Source organism: Solea solea, chromosome 11, assembly GCF_958295425.1.
Source record: "Solea solea chromosome 11, fSolSol10.1, whole genome shotgun sequence".
NCBI classification, from domain to species: Eukaryota; Metazoa; Chordata; class Actinopteri; order Pleuronectiformes; family Soleidae; genus Solea; species Solea solea.
This window is the reverse complement of record NC_081144.1, coordinates 1,490,152-1,505,599: the sequence shown is the minus strand read 5'-3', so window position 1 is coordinate 1,505,599 and position 15,448 is coordinate 1,490,152. Positions and strand designations below refer to the sequence as shown.

At 44.5% G+C, this 15,448-nt stretch overlaps 1 protein-coding gene and 36 non-coding genes across 37 annotated transcripts in view; all 37 read right to left on the bottom strand.

Moving 5' to 3' along the window:
• The window catches only part of prkcz (protein kinase C, zeta), a 125,177-nt gene that overhangs the window by 94,123 nt on the left and 15,606 nt on the right, over positions 1–15,448 (bottom strand). The gene's annotated exons all lie outside the window — the stretch shown is intronic.
• Positions 317–389, bottom strand: trnak-cuu (transfer RNA lysine (anticodon CUU)). Its single transcript has one exon. It is a non-coding gene; the product is annotated as a tRNA-Lys (tRNA).
• On the bottom strand, positions 742–814 carry trnak-cuu (transfer RNA lysine (anticodon CUU)). The gene has a single exon. It is a non-coding gene; the product is annotated as a tRNA-Lys (tRNA).
• trnak-cuu (transfer RNA lysine (anticodon CUU)) lies at positions 1,167–1,239 on the bottom strand. The gene has a single exon. It is a non-coding gene; the product is annotated as a tRNA-Lys (tRNA).
• On the bottom strand, positions 1,591–1,663 carry trnak-cuu (transfer RNA lysine (anticodon CUU)). The gene has a single exon. It is a non-coding gene; the product is annotated as a tRNA-Lys (tRNA).
• Positions 2,015–2,087, bottom strand: trnak-cuu (transfer RNA lysine (anticodon CUU)). Its single transcript has one exon. It is a non-coding gene; the product is annotated as a tRNA-Lys (tRNA).
• On the bottom strand, positions 2,424–2,498 carry trnak-cuu (transfer RNA lysine (anticodon CUU)). The gene has a single exon. It is a non-coding gene; the product is annotated as a tRNA-Lys (tRNA).
• trnak-cuu (transfer RNA lysine (anticodon CUU)) lies at positions 2,850–2,922 on the bottom strand. Its single transcript has one exon. It is a non-coding gene; the product is annotated as a tRNA-Lys (tRNA).
• Positions 3,274–3,346, bottom strand: trnak-cuu (transfer RNA lysine (anticodon CUU)). The gene has a single exon. It is a non-coding gene; the product is annotated as a tRNA-Lys (tRNA).
• On the bottom strand, positions 3,698–3,770 carry trnak-cuu (transfer RNA lysine (anticodon CUU)). The gene has a single exon. It is a non-coding gene; the product is annotated as a tRNA-Lys (tRNA).
• trnak-cuu (transfer RNA lysine (anticodon CUU)) lies at positions 4,122–4,194 on the bottom strand. The gene has a single exon. It is a non-coding gene; the product is annotated as a tRNA-Lys (tRNA).
• On the bottom strand, positions 4,547–4,619 carry trnak-cuu (transfer RNA lysine (anticodon CUU)). Its single transcript has one exon. It is a non-coding gene; the product is annotated as a tRNA-Lys (tRNA).
• trnak-cuu (transfer RNA lysine (anticodon CUU)) lies at positions 4,972–5,044 on the bottom strand. Its single transcript has one exon. It is a non-coding gene; the product is annotated as a tRNA-Lys (tRNA).
• trnak-cuu (transfer RNA lysine (anticodon CUU)) lies at positions 5,396–5,468 on the bottom strand. Its single transcript has one exon. It is a non-coding gene; the product is annotated as a tRNA-Lys (tRNA).
• trnak-cuu (transfer RNA lysine (anticodon CUU)) lies at positions 5,820–5,892 on the bottom strand. Its single transcript has one exon. It is a non-coding gene; the product is annotated as a tRNA-Lys (tRNA).
• Positions 6,244–6,316, bottom strand: trnak-cuu (transfer RNA lysine (anticodon CUU)). Its single transcript has one exon. It is a non-coding gene; the product is annotated as a tRNA-Lys (tRNA).
• On the bottom strand, positions 6,588–6,660 carry trnak-cuu (transfer RNA lysine (anticodon CUU)). Its single transcript has one exon. It is a non-coding gene; the product is annotated as a tRNA-Lys (tRNA).
• Positions 7,013–7,085, bottom strand: trnak-cuu (transfer RNA lysine (anticodon CUU)). Its single transcript has one exon. It is a non-coding gene; the product is annotated as a tRNA-Lys (tRNA).
• trnak-cuu (transfer RNA lysine (anticodon CUU)) lies at positions 7,438–7,510 on the bottom strand. Its single transcript has one exon. It is a non-coding gene; the product is annotated as a tRNA-Lys (tRNA).
• trnak-cuu (transfer RNA lysine (anticodon CUU)) lies at positions 7,862–7,934 on the bottom strand. Its single transcript has one exon. It is a non-coding gene; the product is annotated as a tRNA-Lys (tRNA).
• On the bottom strand, positions 8,287–8,359 carry trnak-cuu (transfer RNA lysine (anticodon CUU)). The gene has a single exon. It is a non-coding gene; the product is annotated as a tRNA-Lys (tRNA).
• trnak-cuu (transfer RNA lysine (anticodon CUU)) lies at positions 8,712–8,784 on the bottom strand. The gene has a single exon. It is a non-coding gene; the product is annotated as a tRNA-Lys (tRNA).
• trnak-cuu (transfer RNA lysine (anticodon CUU)) lies at positions 9,136–9,208 on the bottom strand. The gene has a single exon. It is a non-coding gene; the product is annotated as a tRNA-Lys (tRNA).
• On the bottom strand, positions 9,560–9,632 carry trnak-cuu (transfer RNA lysine (anticodon CUU)). The gene has a single exon. It is a non-coding gene; the product is annotated as a tRNA-Lys (tRNA).
• trnak-cuu (transfer RNA lysine (anticodon CUU)) lies at positions 9,984–10,056 on the bottom strand. The gene has a single exon. It is a non-coding gene; the product is annotated as a tRNA-Lys (tRNA).
• Positions 10,409–10,481, bottom strand: trnak-cuu (transfer RNA lysine (anticodon CUU)). The gene has a single exon. It is a non-coding gene; the product is annotated as a tRNA-Lys (tRNA).
• Positions 10,834–10,906, bottom strand: trnak-cuu (transfer RNA lysine (anticodon CUU)). Its single transcript has one exon. It is a non-coding gene; the product is annotated as a tRNA-Lys (tRNA).
• On the bottom strand, positions 11,258–11,330 carry trnak-cuu (transfer RNA lysine (anticodon CUU)). The gene has a single exon. It is a non-coding gene; the product is annotated as a tRNA-Lys (tRNA).
• On the bottom strand, positions 11,682–11,754 carry trnak-cuu (transfer RNA lysine (anticodon CUU)). The gene has a single exon. It is a non-coding gene; the product is annotated as a tRNA-Lys (tRNA).
• Positions 12,106–12,178, bottom strand: trnak-cuu (transfer RNA lysine (anticodon CUU)). The gene has a single exon. It is a non-coding gene; the product is annotated as a tRNA-Lys (tRNA).
• trnak-cuu (transfer RNA lysine (anticodon CUU)) lies at positions 12,531–12,603 on the bottom strand. The gene has a single exon. It is a non-coding gene; the product is annotated as a tRNA-Lys (tRNA).
• trnak-cuu (transfer RNA lysine (anticodon CUU)) lies at positions 12,955–13,027 on the bottom strand. The gene has a single exon. It is a non-coding gene; the product is annotated as a tRNA-Lys (tRNA).
• Positions 13,380–13,452, bottom strand: trnak-cuu (transfer RNA lysine (anticodon CUU)). The gene has a single exon. It is a non-coding gene; the product is annotated as a tRNA-Lys (tRNA).
• trnak-cuu (transfer RNA lysine (anticodon CUU)) lies at positions 13,924–13,996 on the bottom strand. Its single transcript has one exon. It is a non-coding gene; the product is annotated as a tRNA-Lys (tRNA).
• Positions 14,348–14,420, bottom strand: trnak-cuu (transfer RNA lysine (anticodon CUU)). Its single transcript has one exon. It is a non-coding gene; the product is annotated as a tRNA-Lys (tRNA).
• On the bottom strand, positions 14,772–14,844 carry trnak-cuu (transfer RNA lysine (anticodon CUU)). The gene has a single exon. It is a non-coding gene; the product is annotated as a tRNA-Lys (tRNA).
• On the bottom strand, positions 15,196–15,268 carry trnak-cuu (transfer RNA lysine (anticodon CUU)). The gene has a single exon. It is a non-coding gene; the product is annotated as a tRNA-Lys (tRNA).

Below are 15,448 nucleotides of genomic sequence, written 5' to 3'. Positions count from 1 at the left end.
AAAAACAATCTGCAACTACTCTTTAAACGTCATACAGTTGACATGTCATTTCAGGTATTGGTTCAAAACTTGTTAAACTCAAAATAGACATCCCAGAAGGGCCTCAGACAATCTGAGGTAATCTTCAGCGGGTAATCTCCCGCAAAGTAACCGTGCCATGGGAAACGCACCATAACTCAGATGATCTGTATATTTCCAGCCTAGTTTCAGGTATTCAACAACCCAACATGCACGCATTGCCTGTTTACATTTGGTTTGAAGTTCTAACTCTTCTTGGAGGAGGAGTCTCTTGGCCATAGATTGCCCTAAAAGGCTCCGCCCAACGTGGGGCTCGAACCCACGACCCTGAGATTAAGAGTCTCATGCTCTACCGACTGAGCTAGCCGGGCTATGACACAATAGTTTCTGCACCATTTTTCGGAAAAAAAACCAATCTGCAACTACTCTTTAAACGTCATACAGTTGACATGTCATTTCAGGTATTGGTTCAAAACTTGTTAAACTCAAAATAGACATCCCAGAAGGGCCTCAGACAATCTGAGGTAATCTTCAGCGGGTAATCTCCCGCAAAGTAACCGTGCCATGGGAAACGCACCATAACTCAGATGATCTGTATATTTCCAGCCTAGTTTCAGGTATTCAACAACCCAACATGCACGCATTGCCTGTTTACATTTGGTTTGAAGTTCTAACTCTTCTTGGAGGAGGAGTCTCTTGGCCATAGATTGCCCTAAAAGGCTCCGCCCAACGTGGGGCTCGAACCCACGACCCTGAGATTAAGAGTCTCATGCTCTACCGACTGAGCTAGCCGGGCTATGACACAATAATTTCTGCACCATTTTTCGGAAAAAAAACCAATCTGCAACTACTCTTTAAACGTCATACAGTTGACATGTCATTTCAGGTATTGGTTCAAAACCTGTTAAACTCAAAATAGGCATCCCAGAAGAGCCTCAGACAATCTGAGGTAATCTTCAGCGGGTAATCTCCCGCAAAGTAACCGTGCCATGGGAAACGCACCATAACTCAGATGATCTGTATATTTCCAGCCTAGTTTCAGGTATTCAACAACCCAACATGCACGCATTGCCTGTTTACATTTGGTTTGAAGTTCTAACTCTTCTTGGAGGAGGAGTCTCTTGGCCATAGATTGCCCTAAAAGGCTCCGCCCAACGTGGGGCTCGAACCCACGACCCTGAGATTAAGAGTCTCATGCTCTACCGACTGAGCTAGCCGGGCTATGAGACAATAATTTCTGCGCCATTTTTCGTAAAAAAACCAATCTGCAACTACTCTTTAAACGTCATACAGTTGACATGTCATTTCAGGTATTGGTTCAAAACCTGTTAAACTCAAAATAGACATCCCAGAAGGGCCTCAGACAATCTGAGGTAATCTTCAGCGGGTAATCTCCCGCAAAGTAACCGTGCCATGGGAAACTCACCATAACTCAGATGATCTGTATATTTCCAGCCTAGTTTCAGGTATTCAACAACCCAACATGCACGCATTGCCTGTTTACATTTGATTTGAAGTTCTAACTCTTCTTGGAGGAGGAGTCTCTTGGCCATAGATTGCCCTAAAAGACTCCGCCCAACGTGGGGCTCGAACCCACGACCCTGAGATTAAGAGTCTCATGCTCTACCGACTGAGCTAGCCGGGCAATGAGACAAGGATTTCTGCACCATTTTTCGTAAAAAAAACAATCTGCAACTACTCTTTAAACGTCATACAGTTGACATGTCATTTCAGGTATTGGTTCAAAACTTGTTAAACTCAAAATAGACATCCCAGAAGGGCCTCAGACAATCTGAGGTAATCTTCAGCGGGTAATCTCCCGCAAAGTAACCGTGCCATGGGAAACGCACCATAACTCAGATGATCTGTATATTTCCAGCCTAGTTTCAGGTATTCAACAACCCAACATGCACGCATTGCCTGTTTACATTTGGTTTGAAGTTCTAACTCTTCTTGGAGGAGGAGTCTCTTGGCCATAGATTGCCCTAAAAGGCTCCGCCCAACGTGGGGCTCGAACCCACGACCCTGAGATTAAGAGTCTCATGCTCTACCGACTGAGCTAGCCGGGCTATGAGACAAGTATTTCTGCAACATTTTTACGAAAAAAAACAATCTGCAACTACTCTTTAAACGTCATACAGTTGACATGTCATTTCAGGTATTGGTTCAAAACCTGTTAAACTCAAAATAGACATCCAAGAAGGGCCTCAGACAATCTGAGGTAATCTTCAGCGGGTAATCTCCCGCAAAGTAACCGTGCCATGGGAAACGCACCATAACTCAGATGATCTGTATATTTCCAGCCTAGTTTCAGGTATTCAACAACCCAACATGCACGCATTGCCTGTTTACATTTGGTTTGAAGTTCTAACTCTTCTTGGAGGAGGAGTCTCTTGGCCATAGATTGCCCTAAAAGTGGGGCTCGAACCCACGACCCTGAAATTAAGAGTCTCATGCTCTACCGACTGAGCTAGCCGGGCTATGAGACAATAATTTCTGCGCCATTTTTCGTAAAAAAACCAATCTGCAACTACTCTTTAAACGTCATACAGTTCACATGTCATTTCAGGTATTGGTTCAAAACCTGTTAAACTCAAAATAGATATCCCAGAAGGGCCTCAGACAATCTGAGGTAATCTTCAGCGGGTAATCTCCCGCAAAGTAACCGTGCCATGGGAAACTCACCATAACTCAGATGATCTGTATATTTCCAGCCTAGTTTCAGGTATTCAACAACCCAACATGCACGCATTGCCTGTTTACATTTGATTTGAAGTTCTAACTCTTCTTGGAGGAGGAGTCTCTTGGCCATAGATTGCCCTAAAAGACTCCGCCCAACGTGGGGCTCGAACCCACGACCCTGAGATTAAGAGTCTCATGCTCTACCGACTGAGCTAGCCGGGCTATGAGACAAGGATTTCTGCACCATTTTTCGTAAAAAAAACAATCTGCAACTACTCTTTAAACGTCATACAGTTGACATGTCATTTCAGGTATTGGTTCAAAACTTGTTAAACTCAAAATAGACATCCCAGAAGGGCCTCAGACAATCTGAGGTAATCTTCAGCGGGTAATCTCCCGCAAAGTAACCGTGCCATGGGAAACGCACCATAACTCAGATGATCTGTATATTTCCAGCCTAGTTTCAGGTATTCAACAACCCAACATGCACGCATTGCCTGTTTACATTTGGTTTGAAGTTCTAACTCTTCTTGGAGGAGGAGTCTCTTGGCCATAGATTGCCCTAAAAGGCTCCGCCCAACGTGGGGCTCGAACCCACGACCCTGAGATTAAGAGTCTCATGCTCTACCGACTGAGCTAGCCGGGCTATGAGACAAGTATTTCTGCAACATTTTTACGAAAAAAAACAATCTGCAACCACTCTTTAAACGTCATACAGTTGACATGTCATTTCAGGTATTGGTTCAAAACCTGTTAAACTCAAAATAGACATCCCAGAAGGGCCTCAGACAATCTGAGGTAATCTTCAGCGGGTAATCTCCCGCAAAGTAACCGTGCCATGGGAAACGCACCATAACTCAGATGATCTGTATATTTCCAGCCTAGTTTCAGGTATTCAACAACCCAACATGCACGCATTGCCTGTTTACATTTGGTTTGAAGTTCTAACTCTTCTTGGAGGAGGAGTCTCTTGGCCATAGATTGCCCTAAAAGGCTCCGCCCAACGTGGGGCTCGAACCCACGACCCTGAGATTAAGAGTCTCATGCTCTACCGACTGAGCTAGCCGGGCTATGAGACAAGTATTTCTGCAACATTTTTACGAAAAAAAACAATCTGCAACTACTCTTTAAACGTCATACAGTTGACATGTCATTTCAGGTATTGGTTCAAAACCTGTTAAACTCAAAATAGACATCCCAGAAGGGCCTCAGACAATCTGAGGTAATCTTCAGCGGGTAATCTCCCGCAAAGTAACCGTGCCATGGGAAACGCACCATAACTCAGATGATCTGTATATTTCCAGCCTAGTTTCAGGTATTCAACAACCCAACATGCACGCATTGCCTGTTTACATTTGGTTTGAAGTTCTAACTCTTCTTGGAGGAGGAGTCTCTTGGCCATAGATTGCCCTAAAAGGCTCCGCCCAACGTGGGGCTCGAACCCACGACCCTGAGATTAAGAGTCTCATGCTCTACCGACTGAGCTAGCCGGGCTATGACACAATAATTTCTGCACCATTTTTCGGAAAAAAAACCAATCTGCAACTACTCTTTAAACGTCATACAGTTGACATGTCATTTCAGGTATTGGTTCAAAACCTGTTAAACTCAAAATAGGCATCCCAGAAGGGCCTCAGACAATCTGAGGTAATCTTCAGCGGGTAATCTCCCGCAAAGTAACCGTGCCATGGGAAACGCACCATAACTCAGATGATCTGTATATTTCCAGCCTAGTTTCAGGTATTCAACAACCCAACATGCACGCATTGCCTGTTTACATTTGATTTGAAGTTCTAACTCTTCTTGGAGGAGGAGTCTCTTGGCCATAGATTGCCCTAAAAGGCTCCGCCCAACGTGGGGCTCGAAGCCACGACCCTGAGATTAAGAGTCTCATGCTCTACCGACTGAGCTAGCCGGGCTATGAGACAAAAATTTCTGCACCATTTTTCGGAAAAAAAAACAATCTGCAACTACTCTTTAAACGTCATACAGTTGACATGTCATTTCAGGTATTGGTTCAAAACCTGTTAAACTCAAAATAGACATCCCAGAAGGGCCTCAGACAATCTGAGGTAATCTTCAGCGGGTAATCTCCCGCAAAGTAACCGTGCCATGGGAAACTCACCATAACTCAGATGATCTGTATATTTCCAGCCTAGTTTCAGGTATTCAACAACCCAACATGCACGCATTGCCTGTTTACATTTGATTTGAAGTTCTAACTCTTCTTGGAGGAGGAGTCTCTTGGCCATAGATTGCCCTAAAAGACTCCGCCCAACGTGGGGCTCGAACCCACGACCCTGAGATTAAGAGTCTCATGCTCTACCGACTGAGCTAGCCGGGCTATGAGACAAGGATTTCTGCACCATTTTTCGTAAAAAAAACAATCTGCAACTACTCTTTAAACGTCATACAGTTGACATGTCATTTCAGGTATTGGTTCAAAACTTGTTAAACTCAAAATAGACATCCCAGAAGGGTCTCAGACAATCTGAGGTAATCTTCAGCGGGTAATCTCCCGCAAAGTAACCGTGCCATGGGAAACGCACCATAACTCAGATGATCTGTATATTTCCAGCCTAGTTTCAGGTATTCAACAACCCAACATGCACGCATTGCCTGTTTACATTTGGTTTGAAGTTCTAACTCTTCTTGGAGGAGGAGTCTCTTGGCCATAGATTGCCCTAAAAGGCTCCGCCCAACGTGGGGCTCGAACCCACGACCCTGAAATTAAGAGTCTCATGCTCTACCGACTGAGCTAGCCGGGCTATGAGACAATAATTTCTGCGCCATTTTTCGTAAAAAAACCAATCTGCAACTACTCTTTAAACGTCATACAGTTGACATGTCATTTCAGGTATTGGTTCAAAACCTGTTAAACTCAAAATAGACATCCCAGAAGGGCCTCAGACAATCTGAGGTAATCTTCAGCGGGTAATCTCCCGCAAAGTAACCGTGCCATGGGAAACGCACCATAACTCAGATGATCTGTATATTTCCAGCCTAGTTTCAGGTATTCAACAACCCAACATGCACGCATTGCCTGTTTACATTTGGTTTGAAGTTCTAACTCTTCTTGGAGGAGGAGTCTCTTGGCCATAGATTGCCCTAAAAGGCTCCGCCCAACGTGGGGCTCGAACCCACGACCCTGAGATTAAGAGTCTCATGCTCTACCGACTGAGCTAGCCGGGCTATGAGACAAGTATTTCTGCAACATTTTTACGAAAAAAAACAATCTGCAACTACTCTTTAAACGTCATACAGTTGACATGTCATTTCAGGTATTGGTTCAAAACCTGTTAAACTCAAAATAGACATCCAAGAAGGGCCTCAGACAATCTGAGGTAATCTTCAGCGGGTAATCTCCCGCAAAGTAACCGTGCCATGGGAAACGCACCATAACTCAGATGATCTGTATATTTCCAGCCTAGTTTCAGGTATTCAACAACCCAACATGCACGCATTGCCTGTTTACATTTGGTTTGAAGTTCTAACTCTTCTTGGAGGAGGAGTCTCTTGGCCATAGATTGCCCTAAAAGGCTCCGCCCAACGTGGGGCTCGAACCCACGACCCTGAGATTAAGAGTCTCATGCTCTACCGACTGAGCTAGCCGGGCTATGAGACAATAATTTCTGCGCCATTTTTCGTAAAAAAACCAATCTGCAACTACTCTTTAAACGTCATACAGTTGACATGTCATTTCAGGTATTGGTTCAAAACCTTCAAAAATTTGAAACGCACCATAACTCAGATGATCTGTATATTTCCAGCCTAGTTTCAGGTATTCAACAACCCAACATGCACGCATTGCCTGTTTACATTTGGTTTGAAGTTCTAACTCTTCTTGGAGGAGGAGTCTCTTGGCCATAGATTGCCCTAAAAGGCTCCGCCCAACGTGGGGCTCGATCCCACGACCCTGAGATTAAGAGTCTCATGCTCTACCGACTGAGCTAGCCGGGCTATGACACAATAATTTCTGCACCATTTTTCGGAAAAAAAACCAATCTGCAACTACTCTTTAAACGTCATACAGTTGACATGTCATTTCAGGTATTGGTTCAAAACCTGTTAAACTCAAAATAGGCATCCCAGAAGGGCCTCAGACAATCTGAGGTAATCTTCAGCGGGTAATCTCCCGCAAAGTAACCGTGCCATGGGAAACGCACCATAACTCAGATGATCTGTATATTTCCAGCCTAGTTTCAGGTATTCAACAACCCAACATGCACGCATTGCCTGTTTACATTTGATTTGAAGTTCTAACTCTTCTTGGAGGAGGAGTCTCTTGGCCATAGATTGCCCTAAAAGGCTCCGCCCAACTTGGGGCTCGAAGCCACGACCCTGAGATTAAGAGTCTCATGCTCTACCGACTGAGCTAGCCGGGCTATGAGACAAAAATTTCTGCACCATTTTTCGGAAAAAAAAACAATCTGCAACTACTCTTTAAACGTCATACAGTTGACATGTCATTTCAGGTATTGGTTCAAAACCTGTTAAACTCAAAATAGACATCCCAGAAGGGCCTCAGACAATCTGAGGTAATCTTCAGCGGGTAATCTCCCGCAAAGTAACCGTGCCATGGGAAACTCACCATAACTCAGATGATCTGTATATTTCCAGCCTAGTTTCAGGTATTCAACAACCCAACATGCACGCATTGCCTGTTTACATTTGATTTGAAGTTCTAACTCTTCTTGGAGGAGGAGTCTCTTGGCCATAGATTGCCCTAAAAGACTCCGCCCAACGTGGGGCTCGAACCCACGACCCTGAGATTAAGAGTCTCATGCTCTACCGACTGAGCTAGCCGGGCTATGAGACAAGGATTTCTGCACCATTTTTCCTAAAAAAAACAATCTGCAACTACTCTTTAAACGTCATACAGTTGACATGTCATTTCAGGTATTGGTTCAAAACTTGTTAAACTCAAAATAGACATCCCAGAAGGGCCTCAGACAATCTGAGGTAATCTTCAGCGGGTAATCTCCCGCAAAGTAACCGTGCCATGGGAAACGCACCATAACTCAGATGATCTGTATATTTCCAGCCTAGTTTCAGGTATTCAACAACCCAACATGCACGCATTGCCTGTTTACATTTGGTTTGAAGTTCTAACTCTTCTTGGAGGAGGAGTCTCTTGGCCATAGATTGCCCTAAAAGGCTCCGCCCAACGTGGGGCTCGAACCCACGACCCTGAGATTAAGAGTCTCATGCTCTACCGACTGAGCTAGCCGGGCTATGACACAATAATTTCTGCACCATTTTTCGGAAAAAAAACCAATCTGCAACTACTCTTTAAACGTCATACAGTTGACATGTCATTTCAGGTATTGGTTCAAAACCTGTTAAACTCAAAATAGGCATCCCAGAAGGGCCTCAGACAATCTGAGGTAATCTTCAGCGGGTAATCTCCCGCAAAGTAACCGTGCCATGGGAAACGCACCATAACTCAGATGATCTGTATATTTCCAGCCTAGTTTCAGGTATTCAACAACCCAACATGCACGCATTGCCTGTTTACATTTGATTTGAAGTTCTAACTCTTCTTGGAGGAGGAGTCTCTTGGCCATAGATTGCCCTAAAAGGCTCCGCCCAACGTGGGGCTCGAAGCCACGACCCTGAGATTAAGAGTCTCATGCTCTACCGACTGAGCTAGCCGGGCTATGAGACAAAAATTTCTGCACCATTTTTCGGAAAAAAAAACAATCTGCAACTACTCTTTAAACGTCATACAGTTGACATGTCATTTCAGGTATTGGTTCAAAACCTGTTAAACTCAAAATAGACATCCCAGAAGGGCCTCAGACAATCTGAGGTAATCTTCAGCGGGTAATCTCCCGCAAAGTAACCGTGCCATGGGAAACTCACCATAACTCAGATGATCTGTATATTTCCAGCCTAGTTTCAGGTATTCAACAACCCAACATGCACGCATTGCCTGTTTACATTTGATTTGAAGTTCTAACTCTTCTTGGAGGAGGAGTCTCTTGGCCATAGATTGCCCTAAAAGACTCCGCCCAACGTGGGGCTCGAACCCACGACCCTGAGATTAAGAGTCTCATGCTCTACCGACTGAGCTAGCCGGGCTATGAGACAAGGATTTCTGCACCATTTTTCGTAAAAAAAACAATCTGCAACTACTCTTTAAACGTCATACAGTTGACATGTCATTTCAGGTATTGGTTCAAAACTTGTTAAACTCAAAATAGACATCCCAGAAGGGTCTCAGACAATCTGAGGTAATCTTCAGCGGGTAATCTCCCGCAAAGTAACCGTGCCATGGGAAACGCACCATAACTCAGATGATCTGTATATTTCCAGCCTAGTTTCAGGTATTCAACAACCCAACATGCACGCATTGCCTGTTTACATTTGGTTTGAAGTTCTAACTCTTCTTGGAGGAGGAGTCTCTTGGCCATAGATTGCCCTAAAAGGCTCCGCCCAACGTGGGGCTCGAACCCACGACCCTGAGATTAAGAGTCTCATGCTCTACCGACTGAGCTAGCCGGGCTATGAGACAAGTATTTCTGCAACATTTTTACGAAAAAAAACAATCTGCAACTACTCTTTAAACGTCATACAGTTGACATGTCATTTCAGGTATTGGTTCAAAACCTGTTAAACTCAAAATAGACATCCCAGAAGGGCCTCAGACAATCTGAGGTAATCTTCAGCGGGTAATCTCCCGCAAAGTAACCGTGCCATGGGAAACGCACCATAACTCAGATGATCTGTATATTTCCAGCCTAGTTTCAGGTATTCAACAACCCAACATGCACGCATTGCCTGTTTACATTTGGTTTGAAGTTCTAACTCTTCTTGGAGGAGGAGTCTCTTGGCCATAGATTGCCCTAAAAGGCTCCGCCCAACGTGGGGCTCGAACCCACGACCCTGAGATTAAGAGTCTCATGCTCTACCGACTGAGCTAGCCGGGCTATGAGACAAGTATTTCTGCAACATTTTTACGAAAAAAAACAATCTGCAACTACTCTTTAAACGTCATACAGTTGACATGTCATTTCAGGTATTGGTTCAAAACCTGTTAAACTCAAAATAGACATCCCAGAAGGGCCTCAGACAATCTGAGGTAATCTTCAGCGGGTAATCTCCCGCAAAGTAACCGTGCCATGGGAAACGCACCATAACTCAGATGATCTGTATATTTCCAGCCTAGTTTCAGGTATTCAACAACCCAACATGCATGCATTGCCTGTTTACATTTGGTTTGAAGTTCTAACTCTTCTTGGAGGAGGAGTCTCTTGGCCATAGATTGCCCTAAAAGGCTCCGCCCAACGTGGGGCTCGAACCCACGACCCTGAGATTAAGAGTCTCATGCTCTACCGACTGAGCTAGCCGGGCTATGACACAATAATTTCTGCACCATTTTTCGGAAAAAAAACCAATCTGCAACTACTCTTTAAACGTCATACAGTTGACATGTCATTTCAGGTATTGGTTCAAAACCTGTTAAACTCAAAATAGGCATCCCAGAAGGGCCTCAGACAATCTGAGGTAATCTTCAGCGGGTAATCTCCCGCAAAGTAACCGTGCCATGGGAAACGCACCATAACTCAGATGATCTGTATATTTCCAGCCTAGTTTCAGGTATTCAACAACCCAACATGCACGCATTGCCTGTTTACATTTGATTTGAAGTTCTAACTCTTCTTGGAGGAGGAGTCTCTTGGCCATAGATTGCCCTAAAAGGCTCCGCCCAACGTGGGGCTCGAAGCCACGACCCTGAGATTAAGAGTCTCATGCTCTACCGACTGAGCTAGCCGGGCTATGAGACAAAAATTTCTGCACCATTTTTCGGAAAAAAAAACAATCTGCAACTACTCTTTAAACGTCATACAGTTGACATGTCATTTCAGGTATTGGTTCAAAACCTGTTAAACTCAAAATAGACATCCCAGAAGGGCCTCAGACAATCTGAGGTAATCTTCAGCGGGTAATCTCCCGCAAAGTAACCGTGCCATGGGAAACTCACCATAACTCAGATGATCTGTATATTTCCAGCCTAGTTTCAGGTATTCAACAACCCAACATGCACGCATTGCCTGTTTACATTTGATTTGAAGTTCTAACTCTTCTTGGAGGAGGAGTCTCTTGGCCATAGATTGCCCTAAAAGACTCCACCCAACGTGGGGCTCGAACCCACGACCCTGAGATTAAGAGTCTCATGCTCTACCGACTGAGCTAGCCGGGCTATGAGACAAGGATTTCTGCACCATTTTTCGTAAAAAAAACAATCTGCAACTACTCTTTAAACGTCATACAGTTGACATGTCATTTCAGGTATTGGTTCAAAACTTGTTAAACTCAAAATAGACATCCCAGAAGGGCCTCAGACAATCTGAGGTAATCTTCAGCGGGTAATCTCCCGCAAAGTAACCGTGCCATGGGAAACGCACCATAACTCAGATGATCTGTATATTTCCAGCCTAGTTTCAGGTATTCAACAACCCAACATGCACGCATTGCCTGTTTACATTTGGTTTGAAGTTCTAACTCTTCTTGGAGGAGGAGTCTCTTGGCCATAGATTGCCCTAAAAGGCTCCGCCCAACGTGGGGCTCGAACCCACGACCCTGAAATTAAGAGTCTCATGCTCTACCGACTGAGCTAGCCGGGCTATGAGACAATAATTTCTGCGCCATTTTTCGTAAAAAAACCAATCTGCAACTACTCTTTAAACGTCATACAGTTGACATGTCATTTCAGGTATTGGTTCAAAACCTGTTAAACTCAAAATAGACATCCCAGAAGGGCCTCAGACAATCTGAGGTAATCTTCAGCGGGTAATCTCCCGCAAAGTAACCGTGCCATGGGAAACTCACCATAACTCAGACGATCTGTATATTTCCAGCCTAGTTTCAGGTATTCAACAACCCAACATGCACGCATTGCCTGTTTACATTTGATTTGAAGTTCTAACTCTTCTTGGAGGAGGAGTCTCTTGGCCATAGATTGCCCTAAAAGACTCCGCCCAACGTGGGGCTCGAACCCACGACCCTGAGATTAAGAGTCTCATGCTCTACCGACTGAGCTAGCCGGGCTATGAGACAAGGATTTCTGCACCATTTTTCGTAAAAAAAACAATCTGCAACTACTCTTTAAACGTCATACAGTTGACATGTCATTTCAGGTATTGGTTCAAAACTTGTTAAACTCAAAATAGACATCCCAGAAGGGCCTCAGACAATCTGAGGTAATCTTCAGCGGGTAATCTCCCGCAAAGTAACCGTGCCATGGGAAACGCACCATAACTCAGATGATCTGTATATTTCCAGCCTAGTTTCAGGTATTCAACAACCCAACATGCACGCATTGCCTGTTTACATTTGGTTTGAAGTTCTAACTCTTCTTGGAGGAGGAGTCTCTTGGCCATAGATTGCCCTAAAAGGCTCCGCCCAACGTGGGGCTCGAACCCACGACCCTGAGATTAAGAGTCTCATGCTCTACCGACTGAGCTAGCCGGGCGATGAGACAATAATTTCTGCGCCATTTTTCGTAAAAAAAACAATCTGCAACTACTCTTTAAACGTCATACAGTTGACATGTCATTTCAGGTATTGGTTCAAAACCTGTTAAACTCAAAATAGACATCCCAGAAGGGCCTCAGACAATCTGAGGTAATCTTCAGCGGGTAATCTCCCGCAAAGTAACCGTGCCATGGGAAACTCACCATAACTCAGATGATCTGTATATGGGCCAGCCTAGTTTCAGGTATTCAACAACCCAACATGCACGCATTGCCTGTTTACATTTGATTTGAAGTTCTAACTCTTCTTGGAGGAGGAGTCTCTTGGCCATAGATTGCCCTAAAAGGCTCCGCCCAACGTGGGGCTCGAACCCACGACCCTGAGATTAAGAGTCTCATGCTCTACCGACTGAGCTAGCCAGGCTATGAGACAATAGTTTCTGCACCATTTTTCGGAAAAAAAACAATCTGCAACTACTCTTTAAACGTCATACAGTTGACATGTCATTTCAGGTATTGGTTCAAAACCTGTTAAACTCAAAATAGGCATCCCAGAAGGGCCTCAGACAATCTGAGGTAATCTTCAGCGGGTAATCTCCCGCAAAGTAACCGTGCCATGGGAAACGCACCATAACTCAGATGATCTGTATATTTCCAGCCTAGTTTCAGGTATTCAACAACCCAACATGCACGCATTGCCTGTTTACATTTGATTTGAAGTTCTAACTCTTCTTGGAGGAGGAGTCTCTTGGCCATAGATTGCCCTAAAAGGCTCCGCCCAACGTGGGGCTCGAACCCACGACCCTGAGATTAAGAGTCTCATGCTCTACCGACTGAGCTAGCCGGGCTATGAGACAAAAATTTCTGCACCATTTTTCGGAAAAAAAACCAATCTGCAACTACTCTTTAAACGTCATACAGTTGACATGTCATTTCAGGTATTGGTTCAAAACCTGTTAAACTCAAAATAGACATCCCAGAAGGGCCTCAGACAATCTGAGGTAATCTTCAGCGGGTAATCTCCCGCAAAGTAACCGTGCCATGGGAAACGCACCATAACTCAGATGATCTGTATATTTCCAGGCTAGTTTCAGGTATTCAACAACCCAACATGCACGCATTGCCTGTTTACATTTGATTTGAAGTTCTAACTCTTCTTGGAGGAGGAGTCTCTTGGCCATAGATTGCCCTAAAAGGCTCCGCCCAACATGGGGCTCGAACCCACGACCCTGAGATTAAGAGTCTCATGCTCTACCGACTGAGCTAGCCGGGCTATGAGACAAGAATTTCTGCAACATTTTTCGCAAAAAAAACAATCTGCAACTACTCTTTAAACGTCATACAGTTGACATGTCATTTCAGGTACTGGTTCAAAACCTGTTAAACTCAAAATAGACATCCCAGAAGGTAATCTCCCGCAAAGTAACCGTGCCATGGGAAACGCACCATAACTCAGATGATCTGTATATTTCCAGCCTAGTTTCAGGTATTCAACAACCCAACATGCACGCACTGCCTGTTTACATTTGATTTGAAGTTCTAACTCTTCTTGGAGGAGGAGTCTCTTGGCCAACGTGGGGCTCGAACCCACGACCCTGAGATTAAGAGCCTAGTATTATATTTCCAGCCTAGTTTCAGGTATTCAACAACCCAACATGCACGCATTGCCTGTTTACATTTGATTTGAAGTTCTAACTCTTCTTGGAGGAGGAGTCTCTTGGCCATAGATTGCCCTTAAAGGCTCCGCCCAACGTGGGGCTCGAACCCACGACCCTGAGATTAAGAGTCTCATGCTCGACCGACTGAGTTAGCCGGGCTATGAGACAAGAATTTCTGCTCCATTTTTCAGAAAAAAAACAATCTGCAACTACTCTTTAAACGTCATACAGTTGACATGTCATTTCAGGTATTGGTTCAAAACCTGTTAAACTCAAAATAGACATCCCAGAAGGGCCTCAGACAATCTGAGGTAATCTTCAGCGGGTAATCTCCCGCAAAGTAACCGTGCCATGGGAAACGCACCATAACTCAGATGATCTGTATATTTCCAGCCTAGTTTCAGGTATTCAACAACCCAACATGCACGCACTGCCTGTTTACATTTGATTTGAAGTTCTAACTCTTCTTGGAGGAGGAGTCTCTTGGCCATAGATTGCCCTAAAAGGCTCCGCCCAACGTGGGGCTCGAACCCACGACCCTGAGATTAAGAGTCTCATGCTCTACCGACTGAGCTAGCTGGGCTATGAGACAAGCATTTCTGCAACATTTTTCGCAAAAAAAACAATCTGCAACTACTCTTTAAACGTCATACAGTTGACATGTCATTTCAGGTACTGGTTCAAAACCTGTTAAACTCAAAATAGACATCCCAGAAGGGCCTCAGACAATCTGAGGTAATCTTCAGCGGGTAATCTCCCGCAAAGTAACCGTGCCATGGGAAACGCACCATAACTCAGATGATCTGTATATTTCCAGCCTAGTTTCAGGTATTCAACAACCCAACATGCACGCATTGCCTGTTTACATTTGATTTGAAGTTCTAACTCTTCTTGGAGGAGGAGTCTCTTGGCCATAGATTGCCCTAAAAGGCTCCGCCCAACGTGGGGCTCGAACCCACGACCCTGAGATTAAGAGTCTCATGCTCTACCGACTGAGCTAGCCGGGCTATGAGACAATAATTTCTGCAACAATTTTCGGAAAAAAAACAATCTGCAACTACTCTTTAAACGTCATACAGTTGACATGTCATTTCAGGTATTGGTTCAAAACCTGTTAAACTCAAAATAGACATCCCAGAAGGGCCTCAGACAATCTGAGGTAATCTTCAGCGGGTAATCTCCCGCAAAGTAACCGTGCCATGGGAAACGCACCATAACTCAGATGATCTGTATATTTCCAGGCTAGTTTCAGGTATTCAACAACCCAACATGCACGCATTGCCTGTTTACATTTGATTTGAAGTTCTAACTCTTCTTGGAGGAGGAGTCTCTTGGCCATAGATTGCCCTAAAAGGCTCCGCCCAACATGGGGCTCGAACCCACGACCCTGAGATTAAGAGTCTCATGCTCTACCGACTGAGCTAGCCGGGCTATGAGACAAGAATTTCTGCAACATTTTTCGCAAAAAAAACAATCTGCAACTACTCTTTAAACGTCATACAGTTGACATGTCATTTCAGGTACTGGTTCAAAACCTGTTAAACTCAAAATAGACATCCCAGAAGGGCCACAGACAATCAGAGGTAATCTTCAGCGGGTAATCTCCCGCAA